The sequence below is a fragment of the Pleurodeles waltl genome, chromosome 10, assembly GCF_031143425.1.
Source record: "Pleurodeles waltl isolate 20211129_DDA chromosome 10, aPleWal1.hap1.20221129, whole genome shotgun sequence".
Lineage (NCBI taxonomy): Eukaryota > Metazoa > Chordata > Amphibia > Caudata > Salamandridae > Pleurodeles > Pleurodeles waltl.
In genome coordinates this window covers 336,216,708-336,241,168 of record NC_090449.1, presented here as the reverse complement: position 1 = coordinate 336,241,168, position 24,461 = coordinate 336,216,708, and the positions used below count along the sequence as shown (strand labels likewise).

Below are 24,461 nucleotides of genomic sequence, written 5' to 3'. Positions count from 1 at the left end.
CTTGTGAGACTGTTGTATTTCTATCTGATGCCCCAGCAGTGTTCTCTCCGTTTGGATCGGGTATTGAGTGTGGGCCTCTCCCATGCGTTTTGGGCCCAGTGGTCCATGGACTATGATGTGGAATACCTTGGACTTAAATACTTGCTGTATATATTTGTTGATAGTGTAAATATATACATATATATTTTTTTGATTACTGTTTTTTAATAGATTACAAACGTTAGACTCATTTCCTTTTGTCCTTGCATTCTTCCAGAGGCGGTTGTATATGTAATGTATCTACATGTAATTGTGTGTGTGTTGTAGTGGGTGAGGGTGGGGGTGGGAGTGTTGCGTGTTGCGTGTTGCGTGTGTGTGTGTCTCTCTTTTTTTTCTTCCCCCTCCCCTGTGTCGTAGGTGCAGTACTCACTGTGGTCTTCGCCGCCGTCTTTGTTGTTCCTGGTAGAGGAGCAGAAAGATAAAGGCTGGGAGCATCTAGAGCTCGGGTTCCATGTCGGCCTGGTTCCTCGTGGGGTGTGTAGAGGTGAGCGTTTCCCTTCCAAGTCCTGTTTCTGCCGTATTTTTGTTTGCGGTGAATCCGCCCTGGAAAAGGTAGCGGATTGGACTGTTGTAATACAGTGGGCGGAACCTTGTCTTCCACCTGTCTGTTGGCGGTTACCACTGCGGTGTTTGTTTGTACCGCTGTGGCAGTCGGAGTGTTAAAGTGGCTGTCTATGTTGGGGGTTTCCATTTTTCGTGATTCCATTTTTTTTACCACCGGCCTGTTGGTGGTTTTACCTCCGCTTTAACACCGACCGCCAGGGTTGTAATGACCCCCAAAATATGAACACATGTCCACATCACTCTTCTGCAGGTCTAAAATGAAGGAACTGAGGGCCACATGTCAGAAAAGTTGGACAGCATCTAAAGCAGTACTACCTCACTTGAGTACCTTACAGCTCCCCTACTCCCAACATGTGTGTGCCATTGTCAATATATGGTGCACCATGGCACATAGTAGGTGCAATAGTATCAAAATGATGGATGCCATCAATGGACTGTGTAGGATAAATGAAAAATGTCTAGTGCAAAACCTGCACAGTACATAGGCCCACATGTAAAGCAAAGGTGTGCCCGATTTTTATTCTTGCTCTGTGCAGGCATCAACAGTACCAGATAAAACATATTCATTGGAACCTCCTCTATACCTCTGCACCATTTTAGCTTTAGCCCAATGGGAGAACACACCCTGTGCATACATGATGCTTTGCAGAGGCATATTGGCCCTCATTATGACATTGGCAGTAAATCCCACTTACCGCCATGCCAACTGCTGCCAACATACCGCCGCCGCACCAGATAACCACCAACCATATTGTGACACACACATACCAATCCGTCACTATACAGCCAATCACACAAGTCCGCCAGCCCAAAGGTCAGTGATAAACTGGCAGTATCCAAATCCACACCGTTACACCAACAGAACAAAGCCCATCACATTATGACCCACTAATCACCGCGGCGGACAGTCAATGGCGGTAAACCATTGACGGTATGTATAGCCGCGCTCAAAATACAGACAGACATACAAAACAACACCGCATTGGACAATTCAAACTAAACACACCTGACACCCATACACACACCACACACCCACACCACTATAAAACACACACCGATATTACCCACAACCCTTTACGACTACAAACAATTGCCAACAGAGAAAGATACAGCAAAAGCACCCACACAACCAGAGCCACATAACACCATCATCTATACCTCACCCACGTACCTTACATCACACACCCAAACACATCACCCCACACACCCTCACCCACACCACTCACACTACACCCATGGCATCACAACAACACCCCAGGTTCTCTGAGGACGAGCTAAGGGTCATGGTGGAGGAAATCATCCGGGTAGAGCCACAGCTATTTGGATCATAGGTGCAGCAGACATCCATTGCTAGGAAGAGAGCACCATAGAACAAGGGATGACATCAGGAAGAGGTGGAATGACCTACGGGAGAAGGTGCATTCCGTGGCAGCAAGGCACCAGCTCGCAGTATAGAGGACTGGCCGTGGACCCCCACCTCTTCCCCTACAACTTACAACATGGGATGAGCAAGTCTTGGCAATCATGCATCCTGAGGGCCTGGCAGGAGTAGGAGGAGGACTGGACTCTGATAAGTCAATTCTCTATTACTATTACCCCCCCCTACCTGCATGCCATCACAAGCCCCCAGCCTTACCCTCACTACCATCACTCCACCACCTCCCACACACCCCACCATCACAACCCATTCATCCCAATACGAAGCCCTGCATGCAACACCAATGCATGGACACCCCTCACAGACCTGCATGGACACCTATCACCACTGCAAGCACACTGGAGAGAATCACCTAGCCCACCAAATAACAACTCACACAAGGCAAATCTGCCAGGGCAATAACAACCATAGAGGGTAACACACCCATGCACAATATGTCACATGCAGAAACAATAACACTGCAATTACATCCCCACAGGTATCCCAGCCAATGTCACAGAAGAGGTGCCAGCAACATCCAATCCCCCATATAAGAGGCCCACAGTGATGAAAGCAGCTCTGGATGAGCAACCCGGTCCATCAGGGACCTCCGGACAGTCGGTTACCCAGGCACAGTCTCCCTTCTCAAGAAACACCACCACAGCATCCACTCAGCGGGCCCATACTTCTGTCCCCAGGACATGTCGATCAGCAGTGTGTCCATCACTACAGGGACCTCAGAGAACACCACAAACACAGGACGATCAGGGATCTGGGGTCAGTGGCAGTGGGCACACGGTTCTGGGGACAGAGGCACAGGACAACAGAGAAGCTGGGAGAATTGCTGTGTGACAGGGAGAGGACAGGCTCATTGAACCGACTCTCCAGGAGGCACTCACCGCGATCCTGGGAGCATACCAACATTCCCAGGATACGCTGGGCCAGATACTGGACACGTTGCAGGAGAACATGTGGCTGCAGGAGGGACAGTATCTGGGGATCAGGGAGGACTTGAAGGACATCAACACCACCCTGGTCTCCATTGCAGGGATGTTGGCAGACATGGCCAACACTATGAAGGAGGCAGTGGCACACCACCGGGCCCCTGACACTAGCCAAACTGACGAACAGCCCTCCACCTCCGCTGCCGCTAGTGGACAGTAGACCCCTCCACAGGAACAACAGGCCACCAGCACCCTCCCCCTGCAGAAGGAGAAACCACCCGCAAACATTCCCTGTGATCCAGGCAGAAGCCAGAGACTATTGCCAAGACCCCGCCAGGAAATAAGACTCTCCTGATTGTCACCCTTATGTCCCACTCTGTCACCCTGTCCACCTTGAACTGGCATTGCTCCCCTTCCTATGCCCCCTTGGACAATACACCTGTGATACAAATAGACTGGACTCTATCCTGGACTTTCCTCCATCATCACCCCAGCCCATTGCACTTCCCCCTCTACTTCTTAGCACTTAAATGAACACCCTTTGAAAAAATACAAGTATGGAGTATGTCAAATGATTTAAGAATGTATTCGTTTATCAAGGTTTAAACATTGCAATTCAACTGTACAGTGATGTATACATAGGAAAGACCTGTAGTTGGCTGCAATGTACACACCAGGAGTGATAGTGGGGCACCAATATCTGCAAACAGAGATGCCAAAGGGCACAGTGAGTGGCCATAGAAGTGGGAAAAACAGTCTGCCAGTGTCAATGTCAAACACAAAACCGCCAATTAAATGTGAAGTTACACTATCTTACCTGTGTGTCATTGGAAGTATTGACGAATAATTGCAATTCTGTGGTCCTTATCCTCTGCCTCCTCATCTTCACTGTCTGCAGGGTCCACTGCTGCCACACGGCCACCTCCAGCCTCCTCTTCCTGCAGAAATGGCACCCGGAGACGCAAGGCAAGGTTGTGCAACATACAGCATGCCACGATGATCTGGCAGACCTTCTTGGGTGAGTAGCACAGGGATCCACCTGTTAGATGGAGGCAACGAAACCTGGCCTTCAGGAGGCCAAAGGTCCTCTCTATAATTCTTCTTGTTCGCCCATGTGCCTCATTGTAACTTTCTTCCCTTGTCCTGGAATTCATCACAGGGGTCAGTAGCAATGAAAGGTTGGGGTAACCAGAGTCACCTGAAAATATCGAGGGACACTAACCCTTAGGGCCCACACCATATCCAACATATACTGGGTGGGAACCAGGGCTCACCTATTAGCCACACCCTGTGCCTCTGGAGTTGAGCCATCACATTTGGGATGCTGCTATTTCTCAGGATAAAGGTGTCATGCATAGACCCAGGATACTTTCATTGACGTGGGAGATGTACTGGTCCGCCAAACACACCATCTGCACATTCATTGAGTGAAAGCTCTTTCGATTTCTGAACCCCTGTTCATTTTGCCGGGGGGACCATTACAATATGTGTTCCATCAATAGCCCCAATAATGTTGGGGAAATGTCACATTGCATAGAAATCAGCTTTCACTGTGGCCAAGTCCTCCACCTGGGGGAAAACAATGTAGCTGCACATGTGTTTAATCAGGGCAGACAACACTCTGGTCAGCACTATTGAGAGCATTGGCTGAGACATTCCTGCTGCCAAGCCATTGTCACTTGGAAGGAGCCAGTTGCCACGAGATGGAGCACTGATAGCACTTGCACAAGAGGAAGGATCCTGGTGGGGTGACGGATAGCAGAGATTAGGTCAGGCTCCAATTGGGCACACAGCTCTGTGACTGTGGCCCTGTCAAGTCTATAGGTGAGGATAATGTGCCTGTCCCCCATCGTTGCCAAGTCCACCAGGGGTCTGTACATGGGGGGGATGTCTCCGTCTCCTATTCATCCACAGCGGTTTTCAACTATGGGGTAAAAGAGTGAGAAGCTGGTCATACTCTCTACATTCCAACCACTACAGTTCAATGCATGTTGTGATTGTAACAGTATTTTGTTGGAGATGTCCAAATGGTGCATTTGTGTACTGTGATGCCGTTAGGATCCATGGCCTGCCCCCTCTTGAAATGACGTCCGCCTGTCCTGTATGGAGGGACAGGTGGAAATGAGGTAATTCCACTGACGTTGTGCACTGTTGCAGGAGGTGGTCTAGAATCGCCGTGTAACTCCTCATTGGTTAACATTGGGCCCTATGGGGTACAGTGGCCAATGGTGATGTACGCCGGCGGTGGCGGTATGCACCGCCGTGGACGTCACTGACATTTTCTATCTAATTCCCCACTTGCTACCTGACCTTCAACAGGAGAGGACCTACACTGCATGTGCTGCTGTGACCTGTGTCTGGAACTGACCATGGCTTGTGTGACTGCGGAAAGGGCCCATGACTTCACCGCAGAGGAATTGGAGCGAGTGGTGGATGGGGTCCTACCCTAGTACCGAATGCTGTATGGGCCTCCAGACCAACAGGTGAGTACACTGTGAGTACGATGCATGGGGTGTGAATACATGGAATGCTGTATGTGAAGGCCTCATGTAGGGGGTGGGTGGTGGATGGGCCCTGGGCAGCGTGCAGCATGTATGGCTGGCCATGTTTGTACTAATGGGGATGGGAAGGGGCATGGTGGGCCATGAGTGTAACAGCCAGGACGGTCGGACTAATACCTTTCACTGTGTCTATTTCCCTGCAGGTCAGCGCCCATCAAAAGAAGGATATATGGCGTGGCACTGCCAAGGTCGTGTGGACCCTGGGGGTCTACGGCAGGTGGAGCACCCACTGTCGGATGCAGTGGGAGGACCTGAGACACTGTGCACAGAAGACTGAGGAGGCCCAGCAGGGGATGGCCTCCCAACGAGGAAGGGTTGACCGTCGAACCCTGACCCCCCTGATGTCCCCCATACTGGCGGTGGCCTATCCTGAGCTGGATGAGTGCTTGGGGGCATCACAGCAGCAACAAGGGGTGAGTATTGTGCCCCAAAATACAACTTGCACCTGGTGGGGTGGTATCCGGGTGGGGTGGTATCCGGGTTGGGGGGGTGGGCCCTGTGGATACCCCTAGCCCAGGCCTGGCATTGCAGGTTAGGTCCCATGTTGGGCAGGGTTCTGATGTGAAAGTACTTCAACCAAGCTAGTAGGCATCCACTACTGGGCAGGGGTCTGTGGGTCTCAGTATGCTGCAATTGCTGTTAGGTGTCCCTATCCATGGGGTGGTGACTAGCATTGTGACTGGTAGGGCATTGCCTAGTGCAAAGGGCTGTTACCTGTGTGTGAGTGTGTTGTGTATGCCAACGGTGGTGTTGTTGACACCAATGACCAAGTGTGTCCTTTGTCTCTCCCCCCCTTTTTGTTTTGTCACCCTGTCCTTATGTTCATTAACCTCATCTGGCGAAAGAGCAGAGGCACCGGCGACAGAGGGAGCTGCATCCCACAGGACCCAGGAGGCCGAATCCACCGACGGTGAGGGCACCAGTGGGACGGAGGGCGAGGTGAGCACCACTGTGGAGACAGGAGGGGACAGGTCAGACACGGATACCTCCTCCGATGGGAGCTCCCTGGTGGTGGCAGACATGTGTGTGCCCACCCCAACTACAGGTACAGCCGCCACCCCATACCAGCACCACCCTCCCAGCAGCCCCTCAGTCAGTTTCCCGTGCCCGCTCACCCAGGAGGGTGGGCATCCCCTTCGCCCCAGGCACCTCAGGCCCTGCCCCAGTTAGCCCTGCTGCTCTGAGTGAGGAGGCTATTGACCTCCTGAGATCCATCTCTGTTGGGCAGTCAACCATTGTGAATGCCATCCAGGGGCTGGCAGCCCAAATGCAACAGACAAATGCATTCCTGGAGGGCATTCACACTGGCTTGGCAGCCCAACAGAGATCAATCCAGGCTCTGGCCTTCTCTCTGATGACAACCATTGTCCCTGTTTCCATCCTTCCCCCTCCAACTTCCTCTTCCCTATCCCATTCCTCTCAACCCCAACCTATCCCAAGCACACAGTCAGACAAGCATGCACCCAGGATAACACACAAGAGTGGACATGGCAAACACAAGCACCACACTTCATCCCACAGACACTCACACAAACGCCATCCAGAAGCAGACATACCAGCATCCACTGCCTCCGCTGTGGCCCCTTCCTCCTCCACCTCCCTCCCAGTATCATCTCCATTCACACCTGCATGCACTACATCCTCATCCACTACCACCATCACCAGCACACCTAACAGTACACGCCCCTCACTGGCAGTCGCCACCCCAACATCCATGCACACGTCCTCTGTGTCCTCTCCCACTGTGTCTGTGTCCCCCTCTTCCCAAAGTACACAAATGCAAGCACTCAGACACCCAACAGCCATCCACCTCACAACAGCATCCAGCCCATGTACCTTCACCAAAACACAGCAGACTGACACCTCCTACCACCAATCCCTCTTCCTCCACTCCCAAACCATCTCCCTCTTAGTGCCCCAATGTACCTAGGAAGCTTTTCCTCACCAACATTGACCTCTTCCCTACCCCAACCCCCACCATCCCTCACATCAGGCCAGGGCAGTCAAAACCCAGGCAAGCACTTCAGCCACCCAGTCCACGAGCACAGTACTGTCCCCAACTACTCTAGGTGGAAAAGGATCCTGGCCACCAGCCAGCCAGACAGACAGGGTGCAAGCTCCAAGTGCGTCGAGAAAGGGCAAGGAGTCAGCCCCGGCTGCAGGATGGAGGGCAAGGAGGCAGCCCCAGCTGCAGGAAGGAAGGGCAAGGAGGCAAGGGCAAGGACGCAGCCCAGCTGCAGGAAGGAAGGGTAAGGAGGAATTCCCAGCTGCAAGAAGGAAGGGCAAGGAGGCAGCAGCAGCAGCAGGATGGAAGGGCAAGGAGGCAGCCCCAGCTGCAGGAAGGAGGGGCAAAGGGCCTACAACAGCAGGCAGTAGAGACAAGGGGCCCGGTGCAGGGACTCAGTCGGAGCAGCACACCCAACCATGGCAGTGCAGCCATCGAGGCTGCAGGGGAAGGGCTGGAGCCTCCCCCACCACTGCCACCAGCACCGCCACCAGCACCACTGCCAGCAGCAGAAGCCCCAGTGGGCAGCTGTCTGAGGCTGCAGGGGATGGGCTGGAGCCTCCCCCCACCACTGCCAGCACCACCACCAGCACCACTGCCAGCAGCAGCAGCCCCAGTGGGCAGCTGTCCGAGGCTGCAGGGGAAGGGCTGGAGCCTCCCAGCACCACTGCCAGAAGCAGCAGCCCCAGTGGGCAGCTGTCCGAGGCTGCAGGGGATGGGCTGGAGCCTCTCCCCACCACTGCCAGCACCATCACCAGCACCAATGCCAGCAGCAGCAGCCCCAGTGGGCAACCATCTGAGGCTCCAGGGGATGGGCTGGAGCATTCCCAGACCACTGCCAGCTCCTCCACCAGCACCACCACTGCCACCACTGAGCAGCCGTCACCGCTGGTGGACAGTGTGTAGTCCTGCCTCCATGGGCTGTTGTATGGCCTGGCCCCTGCAAATCCTGTGGGTCTGATACCCAAGTGAGAGACTGTGACCTTGCACTCCCCAAGATCTGCATCACAGGGCTCAATGCCCCTCTAGAACCAGTGGAGAAGCCATCCACTCACCCCATCCTCCACAGGATGAAGCTCACAGGGCACAATGCCCCCTCCAGAACCAGTGGAGAAGCCAACCACTCACCCCATCCTCCACAGGATGAAGCTCACAGGGCACAATGCCCCCCCCAGAACCAGTGGAGAAGCCATCCACTCACCCCATCATCCACAGGATGAAGTTCACAGGGCACAATGCCCCTTCCAGAACCAGTGGAGAAGCCGTCCACTCACCCCATCCTCCACAGGATGAAGCTCACAGGGCACAATATCCCCTCCAGAACCAGTGGAAGAAGCCATACACTTGAGAGACTGAGGCCTTACACTCCCCAGGACAGAGTAATGGGCATGTTGCCCCCTCCAGGACCAGTGGCGTTGTACCATCTTTCGGCTGAGGTGCCCCCTCATTCCCCGCCCCCCTGTGGTGCCTGGCTATTTTTGACCTGATGCCCCTGCAGTGTTCTCTCCATGTTGTTGCAGGAATGAGGTGGGGCCTTGGACTATGTGGCCCAGGGACATTGAGGACTGGGCAGTGTCTCTACATTTGTAAATATGTATATACTTGTTGATTTGGATGCACGTATTTATACTATTTTATCTTATTACACTCACTTTAATCAAATCATTTTGTCCTTGCATTATTCCTGAGGGGTACGGGGTGAATATGTAATGTTATTGCATCTGCTTGTCTATATGGTGTTGAGGGTGGGGGTGTTGCGTATGTGTGTGTCACTCTCTTTTTCCTCCACCCCTTCCCTGTGTGCTAGGTCGTAGTACTCACAGTGGTTGTCTTTGCCGGCGTTGGTGTTCGGAGTGGAGCAGAACGTAGATCAGCATGGGGAACACATGCAACTCGGGCTCCATGGCGGCGTGGTTCTTCCTTGAGTCTCTAGAGGTGAGTCGTTTCCCTTCTGTGCAGTGATTCCGCTAGGCTTTTGATGTCGTTTGTACCGCCCCAGAAAAGGTGGCGGATTGGTGTGTCTTAATACAGTGGGTGGAACATTGTCTTCTCCTTGGCTGTAGGCGTTTACCGCAGTGGTGCCTGTTGATTTCAACCTGGCGGTCGGTGTGTTAAAGTGGTTGTCTGTCTGAGTGGTTTCCGCCGTGGTCATAATTTCATATTTATTACCGCCGGCCTGTTGGCGGTATTACCGCTGTTTTATCACCAACCACCAGGGTTGTAATGAGGGCCATTGGGTTGCTAAGATACACTAAGTGTTGCACAGCATGGGTAGTAGCAATTTCTAAACGTGACACTGTGATTAATTGCCTAGTTGGCCCACTATATTGTCTACTAAAATGAGGCAAACCTTTTAACTTTGGTCCTCTGGATCAAATATAGAGAACACCACACACATTTGGCATGGGTGAACTCTCAGACAAAAATTCCAATCACAATTACCATGTACCTAAGCCACAACCCATGATCTGAAAGTGCACCACCACAGACCAATGCAGCCATATATCCAAACAGGAACACACGCAGCACCAGATGTTAGTCTGATACACCACTCCACTCAAAAAAAATATGGGCCATCGCACCTAGAAATTGACTAATGTGCATGATTGATACATGTTCTCACATTCTTTTGCAACTGCCCAAGGTTGTGGCATCCAGCCATGGGGCATGACACCAAATGGAAATCCTACAACGGATGCACAGCGGACCCTAAATGAAGCCCACGTTAGGACGAGAAAAGCCGTGGAGTGGACATTTTGCCTCTTCAAATCAAGGTTCGGGTGCCTACATCTTACAGGAGGAGAACAGTTATATGCCCTTGTCTGCAAAATAATCCTTGTGTATGCCATTTTGCACAACATTTGTGTACGCACACATGTCCCCTGGGATGTCCAAGTAGATGTCCCCGATGAGGAGGATGACAACAATGGTGTACACCTGGAGGAGGGGGAACAACAAAATACTGCTGCTCGAGTAGACAGAAGAGAACTAATAGTGAAAAACGTTTTCACATAGAACTGTACTCCAAAATTCACTATGTAAATAATCAAATAAAATCACAGAAACTCAGAATGTACATGGCATACTCTTTTACACCATCACATACCAATTGTAACTTGCACATATCTCATCAGAGAGCATGACTACACCACAACAGCTGTAAACAACTTTGGAACATAGGCCCTGATTTAAGAGGGCCTAGTGCATCCTTGTGCAACATTAGTGTCAAACTTCTTACACTACTGTGGCCAACGATGCAAATATATAAGCAGCAGAAACTCATAGTGGGGCAAGGCAGGCCACTTTGTAACACCTTGTGCCAGAAAATGGCTGCATCAGCCATTAGGTATCGAAGGGGGTTGTACAGCTGGTGGGGGAAGGGAGACAAAATTGTGCAGTAGACTCTAACAAAAACAATTGTGTGAAATATTGCTGCTACTCCTGACATCTGCTGAGAGCATCTGTTTAAAGGGGGGACACTATTGGTACCAATGGGACCCTGGGTACTGTTCATAGTGAGGGCCTAAATCTTAGCTCAGAGCCTGAACAGTACATCAATTGCGTCAAATACCTAATATGCCATTGCCCCCACCCTGTCCCATGGTGTGTATACTGTAAAATGCAGTGCACACTTAGTTGTGGAGGGAGATGCTAAGGGTGGAAAGAAAAGTGGCCCTGCACTGGCTTCTGCGCCACTTTACTTTAATCTACCCCATAGTCAGGATCAATAGACATTTCCTAAAAAAAATCACTACCACATGAATGTGTTGGTTAAATGTAGGCATTGTCTCTAGCTAATACAATTCACATTGTTACACACTTATCACACAAGTGTGTTGGCTTGACATATGCCTGAAGCAGTCCAAGAAATATACATGAAGACTGCTGTACAGATGTATGGGCTAGGTAGGAAAAGGCTAGCAAGTACCTACAATGGCAGGTTTGTGTCTGCTAGGTAAACTAGCCAATTCTGAATTACAACATCACACATGAGAACTGAGAACAAACTTCTCAGTGCCATTCACATGTATCAGCAAGAGAGTGACAAACGGGGATCAATACACACAAATGTCTAGGTGTATTACACCAAATCAACTCAGAATGTGCATATAAGTCGAGCAATGTACTAACAAGTTACAGACCCTTGCCAAATTGAATGTGTGAAGAATGGCATAGAAAGTGTGATTGTGTCACTCCCCCTACTCATAGCTGACATGAGTAATCACAGTGCCAAAATACACTCATTGGGAATGTTACATTGGAAAGCAAGTGTGAGCATGTGGCCATGTATGAAAAATGATGTGAACCCACAGTAGAACAGTTGTGAGAGAAGTTGGAAGACTTGGAGGGCTGGTCCTGTTGAAATGATCTATGGATACTAGAGGTACCTCAAAATACCAAGGGTCTAGCCATGGACCTGTTTGTGGACGATCTCATCCTGAAACAGATGCAAACATGTGGACTCCCAAAGATCTTATAGGTGGAGGGAGCCAGCCGCATCTCTGGTGCACCATGAAAGCCTGGAGCCCAACCTTGGCCCATCATAGCAAGGCTCATTAATGTCCGATAACAGGACGTGAGTCACCAAGCAGCTCTCTGTGCCCCACCTTCAGCCACAATAACTGTATTTGGGTCCGCAGGCTGTGTTGCAGTGTCCTCTAGGTGAAGAAGGCTCTGAGGGAACAGGATCATAAGTACACAAAGACTTTTCTGGCACAGCTTTGATTAGTTGCAGCATGCAAAACTCACTTTTTAGCAAGCCAGAAGCTGGTTGTGATTGACTGGATTTAATGTCAGTTGACAGGAGGGTCAAGACACTGCAACCGCCCTAAGAGGCAACAGGGTGGCAGTATGGCAAAGGAGTATAGTGAAACACTTGAAGTGGAGGTGCGGGTCAAAAGAAATAACACCTACCATGAGGCATTGTCCAGATCACCCAAACAGATCTTGGGACCCATCAGGAGACAAGAAGGGCTTGTGGGATCATAAATGTGGTACTGGATATGCACCTAAAGCGTCTTGTGAGTGGGCTAGGAGAAGGCTGCAATGGTCCTTAATTGGAAATCGTCAGCAAGATTGAGACAGAGGATATGAGACACCACCTTGGTAAAGACAATCAGTAAGGAGCTGGGTGGGGGCCATAAGATGGTAGGGACACATACTAGTTAGCAGTATGTTTGTTTGGGCCAACAGGCACTATGCGTAGTTGGGGAGGTGGCCATTTAGGAATCTGTAGCACGGTGTGGCATGGAGGGGGAGGTGATGATTGCAGAGGGTTAATTGGATAGCGGCAGTAGTTGATGTTCAAGCAAGATACATACGGGCAGTCAGCATAGCTGAGGCACACAGGATAATCACTCTCACAGTCTGAGCCCACAAACAGCTTAGGGCTGGCACCCCCCGAATGTGGTCCTTTAACCATACAGTGGGATGTCCAAAGTTAGTACTTTAACCCTCAGGATAGTATCCTGGAATGTCAATGGCCTACCCTACAAAGTCAAATGGGGAGTGGTGTCCCAGTGCATCATACCAGATTCTCCTGAGAAGGTTCTCCTACAAGAGACTCACTTCCTAGGCCATAGGTGTAATGCCCTTCGCCATTGGGGAAATAATAAGGCTGCTAATGCAGGCCCCACCACTTCCCCTAGAGAAGTAGTAATGTTTGTGAGGAGAACACTGCCACTGGTCATTTGGCAAATATGGCCTGATCCAATAGGTCCCTATGTGGTGCTCTCTGGGACCTGGGAGGGGGGGCATCTTAAACATACCTCCAGTCTATATCACTACATGACTTCACAACTCCATCCTACCAGCCCTGACTACTCTACTCCACAGTATTCAAGGTGGAGAAATGATCATGTGAGGGGACTCAACGCAGCACCAAGTGATAGCATACACCTACATGCCCCTAGGCCCCTTGACTCAGTCAGATGACCATTAGCAGACTTCCTCTCTGCCAAGGGACTGGCATATGTATGGTGTACCCTTCATCCAGCAAGCCAGCACTTCATCCTTTTACTTGGGGGTGCATGATAGTCTTTCCTGAACTGATCAATTTCTCATGCCGACTCACCAGCTGTTAAAAGTCAGTGAGGCCACTAACTTAACCAGGGCTATTTTGGACTATTCTCCCATGTGGCTGGTGTAGGGTGGGTCCGAGAGGATAAACACTACCCACATCATATTGAGGTCCTGGTACCTTAAAAAGCCAAAAAGTTGAGAATGGATGTTAGAAGCAAATGACCATCATTTACAGGGAAACAGCACATTAGTCAAGTCTCTACTCACGTTGTGGGTGGCGTATGAGACAGTAGTCAAGGGGGTGGGTCTCACCATGATGGTGCAAGGGGACCAACTAAAAGGTGACAAATTGAAGGCTGTTGAATGTGCGTTTTTGTTCCTTGAAGCCTGCATACCTGATGAGGGGGGATCAGAGTGAGCCCGCATCCTAGCCCTTAAGCAAAATCAAAACTTAGACGTGGCCCAGGAAGCTGCAATTATGCACCATAGGGCAACACAGCACAACATCAATGTGATGGGGGACACAACAAGAAAAATATTGGCCTTTCTGGACAGGTATGAGTCAGCGGATAGATGGGTACCTGGGATCAAGAAGGAGTCTGGGGAACTTGCTAGTAGTGGAAAAACCATAGCACAAATGTCTAGTCACTACTGTGGGAAGATCAAGTATGCAAGGTATTTTGCCATAAAAAACAAAGCAGGTGAGTTCCTGGGTGAAATACCCCACTCGAGCCTCACTACAGAGGACAGCAAAGCCTTAGGAGACACACTTTCTCTGGAGAAAATTGTGAGAGGCATCAGGGATGTGAAGCCCATCAAAGCATCACAGCCCAATGGGATAACAATAGAACCAAAAACGTTGACAGCCACTTAGCTTGCCTCACATCTGAAGCAGATGTATGAGAATAGACAGAAGGGGTGAGTACTCACATTAAACCATTGCCAAGCTTCCATATTGGTCATCCACAAAGAAAGGAAGTCCAGGAAGGACAGTACATGTACCCTGGGTCTACAGACAAGACACAGTTAAAAAAATACATCAATGACCTGACCAAGCATCCAGGGAATAACCACACTGATTCTTGGAAAATCATGTGAAACAATGGGAACTGATGAGACATGTCCTACACAAACAAACTGTCATTCCCCACTAAATGATAGGACAAGCCTGACATCAAGTTCCTCAAATGCAATTACACATACGTTGCCATGGGATCACAAATGTGCTGGCGTATGTCTGCAGGGGACTGTGCATTGCAGTGCAGATGAACCATCATGGGGATGGGAGATCACCAACCAACGCCCCCTCAAAATCTTAAGTAGGCTACGGTGATCCTTCACACAGTCAGGGGCCTGCTGATTGCGCACAGTGATTTGAGCTAAGGTGACCATAGTCAACCGGTGTTCATACATGCAACAAAGGCCCTGTATGGCCATTCAAATTGTAAATTGATGACTAGGGTGCCATCACTGCATGAGAGCACCCTTGACATACAGATTGTGTTCAATTTCATCACTCTGCCAATGACATATATGTTTGAGTAATTGAACTTAGAAAATGTGTGTTGTCAGCACAACATGCCTAAATGTATCCACACATGCCCCAGCTAGGTGGACCAGGCTTGTTGCTGTCAATTTGCGGATGGACAAATGTGTAACATTAACATAATTAAATGTGTACGTGTCACATGATTACTTAAAACTGATCATGACCAGTACAGACGTACCCCCATTGTGAAACATGTGTTACACACATATGAGTACACAGCTTTGGAACAATTGTGTACATATAAGATAGCTGTATTCAAGATTTGGTATGTGTCCAATCCCTAAACACACCATTGTATCATGCAGCACTTATCAGACATGATACATATATATTTACACAAAATACATGTCACGTATATTGCTACAATCACACATGTCAGCACACCATCTCCGACATTTAACATGCATGGGGAACCATACATTACCTGTGTTGCTCTGCATCATTAACTCAGCTCCTTACAACATACCTGATTGTTCACATACGTGCACTCACATTGAAATGACAAGATCTTATGACAGTCTTTGTCAATAGCATCCTTTGCAAAAGATTTGTTAAGGGTATGATATGCCAGAACAAATATTGCATATGGGCCTTCCCATATTATGTTGGGTATAGTAATGTAGAGTTGGAATTCTAACATTACAATGTGGCCGACCCACAACATGAGTTGCATCCCATATGTACACTCAGTACACACGTGTAAATATGTATGTGGCTAAGAGTCTTCATACACAGGCACATTTGCAAACTGCATCAGTCCTCACATGCATCACACAAACACATACATACATATGGTAACACATTCCTATGTTACCGGTACACAATAAAATGCACATGCACACACATGTACATACAAAATACATAGATGCATAGCCCCTGTAACAAGGAATGTGAATCCGGGTGCACTATCAGCCTTTCCACCTGAATCCACGCATGGACTTTATGCATCAAAAATTGTTAAGCATATGGAACATCTCCAAACAGCGTGAATGACTAAAATGACACCATGTACCATGCTCGTCTGAACTGTTTTCCTGCCTCCGCCTTCCCTCAAAAAACCAAGCATGCCCGGTGTGCATCAAAATTTTTGAAACATACCATTGTTCTACATACATCGCTAATTCCAAAAATGACGCCTGGCCTCTGCGCATCAATTGTAATTCGACACACCTTGTCAGCCTTCATGGTAAAAATCCATGCATGGATGTCATGCGTCAAAAAAAATATGCATATCGGGAAACGTGACGCATACGTACAGGAAGTGATGTAACAGGACATCCTTCTTGTATACATGGTAAAGTGAATTTACTTTCACTTTTACTTTATAGTCTATTCTGTCTGTGGTTGAGAGAGGTTGTGTGAAGCTGGTGCTGGTTGGTGAGTTTTTTGTGATATATCCTGTTGCTGTTCAGTTCTTTTTGTTATATTTTGAGTTTTGTGTAGTGTTATTGTATTAGTATTGTCGGGTGTTCGTCTTGGGGTAGTGCAGTTTGTTTGGGTGTTTGGGGTTAGTGGGCTTATTTCATATTTTCTTTTTGGGTAATTGTTTGCTGTGGAGGGAGACAGCAGTATGTCTGGGAAGGAAAGGGCCCAGCGCATGAGTCCAGATGAACTTGGGAGGTTCATGTGGTTAGTTTACCACTACCTCCCCAACATGTTAAGAATGGATGGCCCTGTGATCATGGGCTAACCTACTAAGGCCAGGAAGCTGTGCTGGCGGGAGGTCCTGTACCTGCTGAGCAGGATCATTAAAGTGGACCGCGCAGACCACCAGATCAAGCACCGATGGGCAGACCTCATGGCCAGGGTGTTCGGGTTGGCGTACCTGTTGGTAAGTAAACCTGTGACATTGCTACATCCTCCTATGCACATGCATGACAGTAGGGCATTAGGGAAATAGTAGCATTTCATGATAAAGGTGGGAACATCAAGGGGCACATGTAAAGAAAGTGTCACTGCACCCAGATACGGCACACACATGGTGGCAGTAGGGGGGTGCTAAGGGGCGCAAGAAAAGTGGCGCTGCACTACATGCAGCCACACTTCCCTATTATCTGCCCCTAAGCTTTGCAAAATTAACAGTGTCCTATTCCCCAGTAAGTGTGACGTTTGAATAAGAGACATGTATGTATGGGTAAGTCACATTGATCTTTATGTTTTTAGGTGCTACCTAAGTCTGTATGACTGACATGCTGTAGATGGCAATGGGTCATTTTGAACACTAAGTTGACTAGGTCACTCAGCCAAACAAGTGCAATGTGTAACAGTTGTCCATGCTCATCTTTGTTCACTAATCATTAAACTATGTTTTCCTGTCATGTCTTGCAGGCAGACTTTGAAACTACACCATAGAAGAGGTTTCCACTTTTGAAGACCCCGATGCAACCAGTAAGTGTCATCTCGTATGACATATATGTACATACAGTGTTGTGTCTGAGAGGGTTTGATGCGTATTAAGCCATGTACAAATGGCATGTGTGTCCATTTCGACACCATCATCTATCCTTGGGTATCTACATCATATCTGATGGTATGCTTAGGATGTGGAATTTATAGAATGTTGCACAGGTGCTAACGTGTGCTGCCATGGATTAGTGGGTCTCAGGAAATGTTTTGTGTGGCCACAAACACACTGATGTCGGTCACGATATGTGTCAGAAGTACAGGCTCTCTGCAATGCATGGATGTAGCAAACATATGTTTTCACAGCAACCATTCCAGCACTGTGTGCCACACGTTGCACACATTTAGTCAGACATAGTACAATATATGTACCTGGGTATAGCTCTCTAAGGGTCTTTTGCAAGGAGACACTGGCACCCCCGGGGCACTACTCTTCAATAATAAAGTGAGGCACCGAACGTACAAGGAGCCCTGTTGAGAAAGACAACAGTCAGTTGAGTACACATTGAGATTTGCGCTCTTCTCTGGATGGATGTGGGAAAAGTCCATGGATTGTAGTGAATAGTATGTGTGCAGATGAAACAACAGGTTTTAGCCATCATGATAGATGTGAGGAAGCATGATCCAATCACGTATGTATGAAATGTGCATGGTGACTGTGTACCTGGTAGTTAGGAAGTGTATCTCGTTTGTGCACAGATAAGGGCAGATACAGGTAAAGAGGTGCTACACCCAGTACTGCACCATTTATCTTGCCGTCCTTAGCTCCCCACTATTTGCCACCATGTGTGTGTTGTATGGCGCACCACTGCGCTGGCTTTGTGCCAAATGTCGTTAACATCTTAATGCACATGATGTATAATTCATGGTTAGTGCAAGAGAATCTAATGTTAACCCTGGACTGTACATAGGGCTCATTGTGACCAATGATGTGCCCCTTTTTAGTTCCAGCTCTGAGCTGGCATTAAAACTAGGAATACAAAAATGTGGCAAGCTGTATCTCTTAGATTGCAGTGCACCATTTTGGCAGTCACCCTACCAGGGTAATGCAAATCTTGCATACATCATGCCTTGCACAGGCCTAATGTTGGGCCAGGAGTCAAAAAGTGGCACAATATAGGCATTGTACCACTTTGTTGAGATTCTGCTGACCATTTGGCCTTGTTGTGCCTTATTTGTGTCATATTGCTTATTACGATAATGTGGTGGAAGAAGGTCCTAAACCCTCTCACATCTCGGCCCTAATGTGCCCATTTTTGGAGACCCATTTTCCCCGTGACATGTACCAAATACTGTAGATGCTTGCTGGGAAGATTTGTATGCCCTTGTGGTTGGCTTACTGCTTGTCAACATGTGTCATCACAAAATGCTGTTTACTATGCATGCTTGTTCTTCCTCTACCCAATGCAGTTATTGAGGACATGTTCTCCTCATGTTGTAGTTGACACAATGACTCGAGTGCAAAAATAGAAGTTCACTCAACATGTGGAGAGGTTCAGCCACATGTGCAAGGTCTATGCTGGTTACAGAAAGATGGTACGGAGATACTGCATGGAAAAGTCGTCTGGGGAGTGGAAGGCCTTCCCTAATAGTGGACCAGCCAAACATCCAAAAACCACCTAAACAACAGGAGTGTCCTCAGCACCAAGAGTCTGTGGTACTCCTTCCGGTCCGGCACCCTCAACATCAGCGGCACAACAGACAGCACCAGCAACACGACAGCCACCACCGTCTGCCACTGGGACCAGCTTTAAGGCAGAAATTCGAAAAGACATGGCTGAGCTGAAGGCTAGGTTGGCTGACTGGAGGCAGACAGTGCCCAAAATTATAAACTGTTCAAGTACATTAAGAGAAAGTTCAAAAAGCTGTAGGTGTGGCCACTCATCACTTCCATGGACCTTCCTTTCCCCAGTGTGCATTGTTCAAAGTTTTGGTGGGTGTTAGGGAGTTAGACATAGATGAGGTAAAATAGTGTAAGTTAGTTGTAGGATATAGTTAGTGTAGTTTGGGGGTGCAATTTAGGCATTGTTTTTGCTTTGGGGGTAGTTGGGTAGGGTTATGTTTAGGGGTATATAAACAAAAATGTTAAAAAAATATATATTTATATGTATATATATATTTATATATATTTATTTAGAGCAAAGGATTAGTTAGTATGTGTGTAGTTTAGTTAATGTTGTCCTACACGTCTATTGTCTCATGGGGGGGACAATATTTATTGAGTGGTGTTATGAGTTAAGTTTAGAATAGGATAGATAACTGTAGAGTTAAGATAAGTTCTTACGGGTTAGCTTAGTATAGGTTAGTGAGTAGGTTAGCTTTTTGATAGCTTGTGTTTTTAGGTACCAATATATTCTGTCATATTTTGGGCAATTAGGTGTCCATGAGGATTGACTGTCTGGGTGTTCTCGTGTCTGCACTGGCCAAGTTGGGGAAATGCCTTAGGGTCTGCATTCAGTATTGATTTACATGTATGACTATGTGTATCCCCTATGTCCAAGGAGCTGTCTGATTGGCAGCGCTATGACATCAGCTACTCAAGACAGTTTTCAGCACAGTTCCCGACACTCTGCTTGTGTGTGGATACGATATATTTGACATGTGATGATGCTACATCAATTTTCATAGCTAAGATCTGTCAAATTTTTTTTAGAAACGTTTTGCACATTATACCCCACCTTATTTGGTATATGGATATTGGAAAACTGGCAGCTGCCTGTCACAGTTTTGAATATGCTCTTCAGTTCCTCACATATTTGTTGTATTGGTACATTCATCAGGGAAATTTCCTTACAATTGAAATCTGAACCATTCATGCCATATGTCAACTTACATGGAAATATGTTCAATACGTAGTTGTGAGGCTCAGTAAGGTGTTTGTAGCCCACAATACTATTGGTCACCTTTATCATGTTTGAGTCCTAGTGTGTGCCACACATGTCAGTTGGTTCTGTTCTCATTGACATTGCTTCATACAATGCAGTCATTTATATAAGTTGATTAAACACTGAAAAAGTGCATGAAACATGATTATGGTAATTTATTTACATCTGCAAGTTTATTTTCAAATGCAGTACAATGTCCAGTTCACTGACCCAATGAGAGATCCTGAGCCATTTGATGTACATTCAGAGTCCAAGGGTGAGGGCCGCGTCATGAGACATGGGTAGGAGAAGTGTGCATTAGTGAGGAGGTGTCCAAATTGATAATAGTTAGGAATTGAGGCAATGACAGTCCATAGCAGATAAGTCAACAGTGGTTGAGTGAAGAGAGCACATTGCCAGCTGTCACAACACTGGCATGATCTTAAGCACAGACCTAAAGAGATACTGTCCATGTGGCACAGAATGGTGTCACTGGGTGGTTTTATGTGTGAACGCTGTTTGTTCCAGATCTTCATCCTCTGATGTGTGTGGTGGCTCCTGTGCTATGGGTGGTGCTGTTGTTGAAGTTGAGGGGACCACACACACACACCTCAGGGGATATAGATGTGAAATCAAAGGTCCCAGCAGCTGCCATTTGTGGGAACACATAAAGCATCACTGCAGCAAGGAGGAACTGCTGATTTCTCAGCACTGAAGCTACATCATGGTGGTAGGCAGTCATGGTTTCCCTGAGAGAGGATACTTCCTGCTGGACAGACTCCAGGGCATTTTATATTGCCCCCAGCCTGTTATCTATCATGCTGCTGCCACTTTAGGAGGGCAATTGTTCAAGTCTTTGTCTAATGACAGCAGCTATGTCGGCCACAGACTGCCGGAGTCCACATAGTAGGCAGTGGGTGCCTCTGATGGCAGCTGGGTTGTCGTTATTTGGACTGAGGCACCTCTGAATTCCCTCTAGGCTGCCTGCCAAGGTCTCCATCCCCACCTGCACCTGCTTGGCCAGCCCCCGCAGGACTCCTACCACTGTCTGGGTCCAGAGGTAATGTCTGGGTCCTCAGAGTCCACAGCTGTGGCAAGACTGGTTTGTGCTGTGTGCTGGCAGTTGAGTGGTTCACGTGGAGACCCCACAATGCTATGTATCCTCTCTGCAGCTGGAAGTGGTGTCTGGAAGGAACCTAGGACATCCTGGAGAATCTCTTCATTGATGGTCTGCAAGTGGTCATTCATGTCATCTGTGAAATCCAGGACAGGCAGGTTGGCAGGAGGTAAGGCATCATCCTCTATAATGGGTTAGTAAAATGTCAATCTTTGACTATAGTGGCTGTTGACATGACATTTACTTGCTACTGGTGACTCAGTGACATGTTCCAGACCCCAGGTTGTAGTTGGCTATTTTGTGTTGCAATGTGCATCACACAAGGAGCAACCTTTCAAGGTATTTTGTGCATTGATCCCACACCACCATATTCTTTGCAGCTCCCATGCGCCAGGCTCTAACACCATAATAACACGTCATTTACTTTCCTATTCACCATGATGGACATTCCCATGGTAGTGTAATGGGTGTTGTCACCATTTTGGTGCTTTGACAAAATGAATGATGGCACTAGTGTACCAAAGCACAGGGAGGTCCATTACATAGAATACTTGTGTAACTGTCATCTGCCTTTAGCAGGCCCCACACATGTGCTAATTGGATGGCACAGTGCAAGCTTTATCAATTGTCAGCCTCATTAGTTCATCCCTCCCTACATTAGGGAAATTTCCTTGCATACAACACATCTGCCACAGGCATATGTTTGTGTAAAGATGTACAATGTGACTCAATGCATGCATTTTGTGAGTTTGTTAATGTGGCACAAGGGGAAAGGGTGGCCTGGATCCACAATGGCAAATATTTGTATGATGGTACTATTGCATTAAAGGCTAGTGACATTGTGCCCATAGTACAACATTGATGGCACTTATGCCTGTTCTTCCGCATGAAGATGCCCCTTTGTGCACAATGCCAACCATTTCCACAACACAGGCAACCTTGTTACTTGGTGAAATTGAAGCTACTTGTGCAGTAACACAAATGATGATCACAGACATGCCCTATATGTTGTACATGTTCACATTTGTGCCCATTCCCAAATGGTGCATGGAGGTGTGTGAGAGTTGTTTTTGGGCCTCCCTGTGTGAGTAGCGTAGGATATGTTGCACACTGAGACACGGATTTTTTCTATAGTGGCGCAGCTCGGTGGAGCAGCAAAAATAGCTGAACTACGCTGCGCCACTTTTGAAACGCAGGGATGCGCCGTATTTATAGGAATTCGGTGCACCTCTGCATTTCCCCCTGCGCAGATATGAGCTCCATGCACCACTGCAGGCAGCCTTGCACCATTGTGCAAGGGTGCCTGCATTGAGAGGAGAGATTGTTTATTTGCAGGAAGGTGTCCCTTCCTGCATATGTACAATCTATTGTGGTGATTTGGCATTTCTATCTGTGCTTCAGGATGCAGCACACATAAGAAGGGCAATGACATCAGGAGGAGGGAAAGCATTTTGCCCTGTTGCGCCATACTAACACCACCCCTGGGGTGCTGTTGAGTTTATTCACAGCCTCAGGTTACATGCAGTCTTGGATCTGGGGCAACAACAATATCCAATGGATGTTGTTGTGACACAGCCACAGCCACACTAATTGCACGCACCTTCCAGGCAAAGTGCTGCGTGTGTAGGGACCATATTTACAAGATGATATTAAGCCATAGTAAGTGGCTTAACACCATGTTGTGTATATGTCGGAGTGCATAGCGCCACCACAGCGTCACTGAAAGTGAGGCTGCAGTGGTGATGGGGCCTTTTGATTCTGGCCCTATGTGTCCCAATGTGACCCTTTTGCAATCATTAAGTGTGTCCTATATGCCTCCCCCTTCTGCCATTTGTAAAATTCCAGATAGTACCCCCTGCAACTTACTATGCATTACCACACATTTGTGGCAGTTCTTGGTAGTTTGCGCTGTCCTGCAATTTCAGTGACCAGCTCCTCCGGCATGACCACTGCCACCATCTCCTCCAGCCAGGACCTCCTGGGGTGCAGGACGTCCACCTCCAGTCTGCAGTGCTGCCGTTCAGTTCCTGGCCATTTCTCCTTAGTTCTGCGCTTGCAATCGTGCCAGCGCTTCTTTTAATCAGTGACAGTCCTCTTCACCTCTGCCATGCTGTTGACTTTATCTACCATTGCCTGCCATATAGCCTTTCTCCTACCTATTGGCAATTTGGAGGTGACGAAGAGCTGTTGTTGGTGCTCCGTCACATCTCTGACCGAGATGTCGTTCTCCTCACTAAAGCGACACTTCCACTTCCACTTCTCCTTGGACTTTGCTGGTCTCTCCTACCTGGTACTGGGCGGATTGAGATCTCTCTGGGGTCTGTCCTAGTCTGTATTCTCCATCTTGTCTCTGTATGTTTTTTTCTCATTCGCTCATTGTTTTTTTTTTTTAGGCTAATGCTGTTAAATATGGCATTAACAAATTTAGCGTATAAAAAAGTGCCACAAAATTTTCTAACACCGCTCTCACAGCATTAGCGTCTCTTTTCTTTATGGCATGTAATGGTTAGTGTCATTTATTTATGCTAACTATTCCTGAGCGCCATGGAGCATTGTGTTTTAAATATGGCATACGAATGGAATGGCGTTAGCCCGCTGTAACTGTTTTGACGCACAACTGTGCAGTTGTGCATCACTTTTCTTAAATCAGGGCCTCAGTGTGTAAAAGGGCCCCACAGATTTTAATGAAAGGTAATGAAAGGCCTAAGATCTCCATCCATTACCCTTCAGAAAAAAGACATCAATAAAGGCAGAAGCAACTGTTTCCTTTAAAGTAGCTAGAAAGAAATTGTGAGATTTGAGTTTAGATAGTAAGATTACTCCATTATTCTAGGCATTACATTCAACAGGAGGAATAGGCCAATTTTTTATCTGTCATCCACAAGAAGTAATATATTTCCTCCACAAGAAGTAACATATTGACTTTGCTGAACCACCAATACACTGAAAAGGTATTTAATGTGATTTTATAGTACCT

The 24,461-nt window shown here is 47.9% G+C and overlaps 1 protein-coding gene across 1 annotated transcript in view; it reads right to left on the bottom strand.

Moving 5' to 3' along the window:
• Nucleotides 1–24,461, bottom strand: part of LOC138261520 (lipopolysaccharide-induced tumor necrosis factor-alpha factor homolog) — a 218,936-nt gene that overhangs the window by 180,906 nt on the left and 13,569 nt on the right. The gene's annotated exons all lie outside the window — the stretch shown is intronic.